Raw genomic sequence first — 9,516 nt, 5'->3', positions numbered from 1 at the left:
GAAAGTAAGACTCTCATAAATGAACTTCAGTGTATTCTCTTTTTGTTGTATAAATAGCTATGCTGTTCCTACTGTGTATCAGGTACTGTTCTAGGTGCTGGTGATTGGTTTTCAGTAGCTGACACTTGTATAAGAGATCAAGCAGTGAAAAATAAATAAGAAATAAATATTAAAAATTAGACAGAAACAACTTATGTGTAAAAAATGATGGTAAATGATACAATAGAGCGAATGGAACCCTAAGAGTTAGTGAAGAACCATTTGAGGACGTGATATGTATCTAAAATCTAAATGATACTGAGGTCCAGCAGTGTGACATCAGGGAGACGACCAGTCCAGAAAGTGGGAACAGGTAGTTCAAAGACTATAATATGGGAACTTAGATAGTATATTTTTTAAAAAAGAGCATTGGTATTCCTGAAGCAAAGGGGTTAATGGAAAAGTGGTTCAAGATGAAGTTGAAGAAGAAAACAGAGGCCAGATCATGGGACCAAGGTATGTAATTTGGTTTTTATTCCATAATAAAGGGAAGAAAACAAAGGATTTAAATGGCCATTGTGTTATACAATTCCTAGGGATACAATTCACCTAATATTTCTATGAATGTTTCCCCACGTAGATTATGATGTAGCAGGCAAAGAAGTCCAAAGTAGACCAGTGTAGCATAAAATTATCTTGAGCTTAAGAAAGGTGAATGCATAAAAATTTTGATCTGTCTAAAAGCAGAGCCTCTTAAAAGAATGCAAAAGAACCCAATTGTCATAAATCTCCTCCCTTGGGGCAACCAAGGAAGATTGACTTATCACCAGAGATGAGTTATTCAGAATTTTATATAACTTTACATCACACCCAAACAGATATGATAAAACGGTCATATTTTCCATCTATACTCCTAAGACCCCTTTGTTTTTCCTAAAAATTATTTGTTTTTCCACAAGTGCACTATACCTCTGCTATTTCACCTATTAAGAAGTCATTTATTTTTCTGTAAATGCCCTTCTCTCCTTCCAGTTTTCCTATTAAGGTGGTATGAAAATCCCCAAATTCTAAATGCTTCCTTGAGTCACATTTTTCTGTGAACTCTCATACATAGTACAGGATTGAACCTGTTTTTCCTCTTGCTGTTCTGTCTTTTGTCAGCTTACTTTGCAGGCTCCAAAGTAGAAAGCTAAGAAGGTAGAGGAGAAGTTTTTCTTTTGGACACAGGCCTGGTAAGCTTGGGCATGAAATGATCTGATTTATGATTATTTTGTTTTAAATTTATTTCTTGTTGCTCTATGGAGAGCGGCTTATAGGAGAAGAAGCAAAGAGACTATATAACAGGATATGGTAGAGAGAGCTATGATAATGGCTTAGACTAGAGAGATAATAGGAAAGCAACTAGAATTTTAGTATATATTTTGGATGTAGAATTAACAGAATTTACAGATAAACTGGATATGGAGAGTAAGAAAAAAAAGGAATCAAAGATTTTTTTTTTTTTTTACTTTACCAGTAGATTGAAATCTAGTTGCATTTATTGAGATGGGAAAGACAGAAAGAGAAATTAATGGAAGTAAAAGGCCTGCTACTTTGGTTATTCAGTTTGTCCCCTGCACGTCCCTAGAGAAGCACCATTCTCAACTTAGGCATTGCATGTTTTGATATTTGTTTGGGAAACATTTTACAGATTGCAGAAAAGTGTCCTATTTTAATACTATCTGTATATCATACTTTTCTTATAATTATAATAATCGTATCTTAAAAACAGGATTCCATTTTTGTAATTCACATAAAGAAAGGCGCAGGATAAGAGAGTTGAAATCAATAGTTTTGTTCTAGCCATATTAAATGTAAAGTATATAGTAGGTATTCCAGGAGAAATGTCAAATAGGAGGATGGATCTTAGAGCCTAGAGTTCTGATAATAGATAAGGGTTAGACTTACAGATCTGGGAATCACTAGCATTTATAAAGCATTTAAAGCCTAGAAAACAGATAAAATTACAAACGGAGAAAATACAGGTAGAAGTGACATATTAATCATTTTTTATATTTCTTAACTTTCTCTAATTAAAGAATAAAATTCTGGATTTAGAAGGTAACCTAGAGGACATCTCCATTCCACTCTAAAATTCACGAATCATCATTATAGCATCCCTGAGATGAAATCATATAATATTTGAATATTTCCAGGTATAAGTTGTTTGCAGCTATGCATGGAAGCCCATTCCATCATTAAATTATTGGAATTTTAAAAAGACATCCTCACTTACAAGTTCTGCACTGATGACAGTAGATATTTTCTGAAATGCTCAATATAATCAAGCAAAGAGATTTTGATAAGGTTCCTGGAATTGGAGTTCCGCATCTTGTTCCAGCAATCTGAATTAATGTCTCCATAAATTTACCATCAGTAAATAATGTAGCATTAAAAAGACACTGGCTCATTGTATGTTCTTATCAGATTCTAAACATATGTAATAATATTACACATTTTTCTTATCAAGACTTTATTCATTAAGGCTCTTCTTTTATTCACTCGATGTATTTCAGAGCTATGCCTTATAATGATTCATAATACACAGTCAGATAAAAAGTACTTTGTGGAGAAGTAGTAGTGTTCATTTTGTTGTAAAATTGCCTTTTGGTACCAAGAGAATATGCCTGCATTAAAAATATGTAAGGAATTTTCTCCCCAGGTGTTTGGGTTCAGGAATAAATTTTATATAACTAAAGTCACTCAGGGCAGAACATTTGGAGCCTGCTCAGCAACTGCTGCTGCCCTGAAGCCAGATGCATGATATGAAGTGACCTATGCTGGTTCACTGCATTTGGTGGCTCATATTGTGGCACAGAACAACTACAAGGGCACTTCTACACACTGTGATGTGACTGATGATCCTAGAGTTTTGCAACACACGAGCCCTGGTCCCGAAAAGTAACCAGTCTTCCTCAGACCTAAATATTGGAAAAGGCAGAGAAGTGGACAATAATAATAATTATTGCTAAATTTTATTGGACAATAAAGGAAATGCTTTACCCTGACATTTTTTTGAACCTTCATAGCCATCCTATGGAGCAGGTAATATTTTCTGTTTCACAGATAAGGAAAGTAACAAGTACAAAATGACACATTCCTGTTAACAAGTTGCTTACATTCAGTGAGAGAAAAACGTCTTTTAGGAATCATCACAATGCAATTTATTCCTCTTCAATGCAAAAAACTCTGAGTCATCTTTGACTATTTCATCTCTTTCGCCATATTTAGTAAGTTATCAGTTCTTATCAATCACACTCCCAAATGTCTATTATTCTTCTCGCCTCTGTCTACCTTCATTTTCACTGCCATAGTTCTAACTTCTTTTTCCCAGTCTTTTTTTTTTAAGTCTTCTAACTTGTCTCTCTGTCATTAATTTTTCCACCTCCAAACTATTGCAGGAATACCTAGTTTTATTGCACTTCATTTTATTGTACTTCACAGATATTGCATTTTTAAATCTTTTATTGATATATATATAATATTTTACATATTTATGGGCTACATGTGAGTTTTTGTTACATGTACAGTATGTGTAATGATCAAGTCAGGGTACTTGGAATATCTATCACCTTTAGTGTTTATCATTTTTCTGTGTTTGTATTATTTAAAGTCCCCTCTTCTGGTTACTTTAAAATATACATAATACTGTTGCTAACTATAGTTATCCTAACCTGCTATCAAACATTACAATTTATTTCTTCTATCTAACTGTACTTTTGTACCCGTAGCTAACCTCTCTTCATCTACCCGTCCCTCCATTAACCCTTCCCAGTCTCTGATAAGTATCATTCAATTCTCTATGCCCATGGGGTTGTTTTTTACCTCCCACATAAGAGTGAGAACATACATTATTTGTCACTCTGTGTCTGGTTTATTTCACTTAACATAATAACCTTCAGTTCGATTCATGTTGCTGAAAATGACAAGGCTTCACTCTTGTTTATGGCTAAATAGCATTGGTAAACACTAGGTTTGATTTAATACCTTTACTATTGTGAATAATGCTATCATAAACCTGTGAGTGCAGGTATCTCTTTGATACGTTGGTTTCCATTCCTTTGAATAGATACCCAGTACTGACTATGTTGGGTTATATAGTAGCTCTCTTTTTAACTTTTTGATAAATCTTCATACTGTTTTCCATACTGGTTGTACTAATTTACAGTCACACCAAGAGTGTGTAAGAGTTCCCTTTATTCGGCATCCTCACCAGCAGCTGCTTTTTTTTTTTTTTTTGTCTTTTTAGTAATACTCATTCTAACTTGTGTGAGATGATACTTTGTTGGGATTTTGATTTGCATTTCCATGGTGATTAATGATGTTGAGCATTTTTCATATGCCTGTTGGACATTTTTACGTCTTCCATTGAGAAATGTCTAGGCATGACACATAGCCATTTTAATTGATGCATTTTTTTTTATTGTTTAGTTGTTGAGTCCCTTGTTGGATAAGTAATTTGAAAATATTTTCTCCTACTTAAGAGGTTGTCTCCTCACTCTGATGATAATTTATTCTGTTCAACCGAAGCTTTTTTGTGTAATATAGTCCCATTTGTTTTTATTTTTGTTACCTGTTCTTTTGAGGTCTTAGTTATAAAAATTTTGCCTAGACCAATTCCTGAAGCATATTCCCTATGTTTTCTACTGTTATAGTTTTGACTTTTACATTTAAGTCTTTAGTCCATTTTGAGATTACTTTTGTATATGGTAAGAGATGGGGTCCAGTTTCATTCTTCTGTATCTGGTTATCCAATTTTTCCAGCACCATTTATGGAAGAAGGTGTTCCTTCCCCAATGTATGTTCTTGGCAGCTTTGAAAAAAGATCAGTTGCCTGTAAATATGTGGATTTATTTCTCTGTTGTCTATTCTGTTTCATTGGTCTGTATCTATTTTTATACCAATATCATCCTGTTTCGGTTGTTATATTTTTGTAATCTGCTTTTAAGTCAGGTATTGTGATGCCTCCAATTTTGTTCTTTATGCTTAGGATTGCTTGACTATTCTGGCTTTTTTTTTCCCATATAAATTTTAGGATTTTTTTCCATTTCTGTGAAAAATGATTTTAGTATTTTGATAAGGATTGTATTGAATCTGTAGATTGCTTTGGGTAGTATGGTAATTTTAATGATATCAATTTTGATACACAAACATGGGATGTTTATCAATTTGTTTGTGTCCTCTTTAATTTCTTTCATCAGTATTTTGTAGTTTTCCTTATAGAGAACACACCACCTCCATTGTTAAATTTATTCCTAGGTACTTTATTTTCTTTAGCATTGTAAATGGAATTTCCTTCTTGATTTCTTTTTTGGATATTTAATTATTGCTATATGGAAATGCTCCTGTGTTTTAATGTTAATTTTGTATCCTAAAACTTCACTGTATTTATCACTTCTAAAAGTTTCTTGGTAGAGTCTTTTCATTTGTGTAGACATACTATCATGTTGTTTGCAAAGAGGGACAGTTTTATTTCCTTTTTTCCAATTTGGAAGTGTTTTGTTTCTCTTTTTAACACATAGAAACTAGCCATGTATTTAAATTTTTTATTTTTAAATTTTCTAATTTTATTATCTCAATAGCTTTGGGGGTACAAGCGGCTTTTGGTTACATGGATGAATTGCATAGTGATGAAGTCTGAGATTTTAGTGCACTTATCACCCAAGTAGTGCATACTGTATACAATATGTCATTTTCTATCACTTACCCCTTCTGACTCTTCCTTCTGAGTCTCCATACTCTGTTACAGCAATCTGTCTGCCCTTGCATACCCATAGTTTAGCTTCCACTTGTAGGTGAGAACATACAGTATTTGATTTTTCATTTTTGAGTTGCTTCACATAGAGTAATGAGCTCCAGCTCCATCTAAGTTGCTGCAAAAAACATTATTTCATTCTTTGTTGTTGTTGAGTAGTATTCTATGGTGTGTGTGTGTATATATATATATATGACATTTTTTATCCACTCATTTGTTGATGGGCACTTAGGTTGGTTCCATATCTTTGCAATTGTTAATTGTGCTGCAATAAACATAAACTACAGATGTCTTTTGGATATGATGACTTCTTTCCCTTTGGGTAGATACCCAGTAGGGGGATTGCCAGACAGAATGGTATATCTACTTTCAGTTTTTTGATAAATCTCCATATTTTTTCCCATGAAGGTTGTCCTAATTTACATTCCCACCAGCATTGTATAAGCATTCCCTTTTCCTCCCATCCATGCCAACATCTATTGTTTTTGACTCTTTAAGTAATAGCCATTCTGGCTGGGGTAAGGTGGTATTTATTGTGGTTTTAATATGCATTCCCTAATAATTAGTGATGTTAAGCATTTTTTCATATGTTTGTTGGTCATTTGTATATCTTTTTTTGAAAAATTTCTATTTATGTAATCTGCCCAGTTTTTGATGGGATTACTTGTTTTTTTCTTGCTGATTTCTTTGAGCTCCTTGTAGGTTCTGGATATTAGCCCTTTGTTGGATGCACAGTTTGCAAAGATTTTCTCCCACTTTGTGGGTTGTCTGTTTACTCTGCTGATTATTTCTTTGGCTGTGCAGAGGCTTTTTAGTTTAATTAGGTCCCACTTATTTATTTCTATTGCATTTGCTTTTGGGGTCTTAATCATAAATTCTTGGCCTAGGCCAATGTCTAGAAAAGTTTTTCCTAGGTAATCTTCCAGAATTTTTATGGCTTAAGTCATTGATCCATCTTAAGTTGATTTCTGTATAAGGTGAGAGATAGGGATACAGTTTTATTTTTCTACATGTAATTATCTAGTTTCCCCAGCACCATTTATTAAATAGGGTGTCCATTCTTCAATTTATGTTTTTGAATGATTTATTGAAGATTAGTTGGTTGTAAGTATTTGACTTTGTTTCTGAGTTCTCTATTCTGCTCCATTGGTCTATGTGTCTACTTTTATACCAGTACTGTGGTGCTTTGATAACTATAGCCACGTGGCATAATTTAAGTGAGGTAATGTGATTGCCTCTGGATTTGTTCTTTTTGCTTAGGCCAAATCAATAACTAATTTCCTTTTACAATAGTTGCAAAAAACTGCCTAGGAAAATTATTAACCAAAGATGTGAAAGCTCTCTACAAGGACAACTACAAAACACTGCTGAAAGTAATCATAGATGATACAAACAAATAGAAATGCATCACATGCTCATGGGTTGAAAGAATCAATACTGTGAAGATGACCATACTGCCCAAAGCAATCTACAAATTCAATGCAATTCCTATCAAAATACCAACATCATTTTTCACAGAATCAGAAAAAAGCATTCTAAAATTCATATAAAACTAAAAAAGAGCCCTAAAAGCCTTGCATTTTTTTGTCCTGATTTCTTCTAGCTAGCACTTCCAGCACTATGTTAAATAGCAGTGGTGAAAGTGGGCATTCTTCTCTTGTTCCAGTTGTTAGAGGAATTGCTTTCAACTTTATCCTAATACAATATTATGTTACCTGTAGCTTTGTCATATATGTCCTTTATTATTTTGAAATATGGTTATTCTTGGTCTAGTTGTTGAAAGAGTTTACCATGAAATGTTGTTAAGTTTTGTCAAATGTTTTTTCTTTGTCTACTAAGAGGATCATATATTTTTTTCTTCAATCTGTTGATGTAATGTATCACGTTTATTGATTTGCATCTGTTGAACCATACTTGCATCTCTGAAATAAATCCCACTTGATCATGATGTAGTTTTTATTGATGTGCAGTTTGATTCTGTTTGCTAGTATTTGCTGAGTATTTTTACTTTTATGTTCATCAGGGATATCAGCCTGTGGTTTTCTTTTTTGTGGTGTCTTGATTTGCTTTTGGTATCAGGGTAATGACGGCCTCATGGAGTAAGTTAGAGAGAATATCCTCCTCTTCAATTTTTAGGAATAGTTTGAGTAGAATTGGTATTATTAGTTTTTCTTTATATGTTTGGTAAAATTCGACAGTGAACTCATCTAATCCTGGACTTTTCTGGGGAGAGGAGAAATTTTCTGTTACTAATATAATTTCATTACTCATTATTGGTCTGCTCACATTTTCTTGTTTTGTTTGTTTTTTTTTTTTTCCGATCCAATCTTGGTAGGTTGTTTGTTTCAAGAAATTTATTCATTTCCTCTCAGTTTTTTACTTTGTCAGTTTATAGTTGTTCGTAATAGACTCCGATGTTCTTTTGTATTTATGTAGTATTAGCTGTAACATCTACTTTTTCATTGTTGATTTTGTTATTTGGGTATGCTTGATTAGTATTGTTAGCAGTTTATCCATTTTGTTTATCTTTTCAAAGAACCAACTTTTCATTAATTATTTGTATTTCTTTACTCTGCATTTTGTTTAGGTTTCCTCTGATCTTTGTTATTTCTTCTGTCAATTTGGGATTTGGTTTGTTCTTGCTTTTCTAGTTCCTTGAAATACATCATTATGTTGCTTACTTGCAATTTGTCTGTTTTTCTTTATTTGCTTATTGTTATAAACCTCCCTTTAGCACTGCTTTTGCTGTATCCCACAAATTCGGTAGGCTGTGTTTCCATTTTCATTTAATTAAATATATTTTTTAAAATTTCCATCTTAATTTCTCCATTGGCCCAGTGATCTCTTTCAAGAGGATGTCGTTTAGTTTCTAAGTATTTGTATAATTTCCGAAGTTCTTGTTACTGATTTCTAGATTTATTCCATTGTGGAATGAGAAGATACTTGATATAGGTTTTTTTTTTTTTTAATATTTGTTGAGACTCATTTTGTGGCATAACATATGATCTACCTTGGAAAATGTTCCATGTACTCATGAGAAAAATGTGCCTGCTGCAGTTGTTGGGTAAAACATTCTGTAAATGTCTGTTAGGTACATTTTCCCTAAAGTCCAAGTTAACTTCAATGTTTCTTTGTTAATTTTCTGTATAGATTGTGCATCAAATGCTGAGAGTGAGGTATTAAAGTCTCCTATTATTATTGTATTGGAGTCTTTTTTTTTAGATCTAGTAATATTTACTTTTTAAATCTAGATGTTCCAATACTGGCTGCATATACATAAATAAAAATAGAAATAAATAACAAGAAGAATTTTGGAAACTATACAAATATATAGAAATTAACATGCTCTTGAAAGAGATTATTTGATCAATAAAGAAATTTAGATAAAAATGTTAAAAAATTAATATAAATGAAAATGGAAACACAACATACCAAAACTTGTGGGATACAGCATAAAAACACATAAAAAGAGAAATGTCAAGTATGCAATCTAATGATGCCTCTCAAAGAACTAGAAAACAAGAACAAACCAAACCCCAAATTAACAGAAGAAAATCAATAATAATCAGAGGAGATCTGAACAAAATACAGACTAAAAATTGAATTATTATGTCCTTTTGCTGGATTAATCCCTTTATCATTATATAATTATCTTCTTTGCCTTTTTTTTTTTTTACTGTTTTTGACCTATAGTCTGTTATATCTGATATAAATATAGCTATTCCTGTCCACTTTTAGTTTCC

This window comes from Pongo pygmaeus, chromosome X (assembly GCF_028885625.2).
Source record: "Pongo pygmaeus isolate AG05252 chromosome X, NHGRI_mPonPyg2-v2.0_pri, whole genome shotgun sequence".
NCBI classification, from domain to species: domain Eukaryota; kingdom Metazoa; phylum Chordata; class Mammalia; order Primates; family Hominidae; genus Pongo; species Pongo pygmaeus.
The sequence above is the reverse complement of the archived record's forward strand: the minus strand, read 5'-3'. Positions refer to the sequence as shown.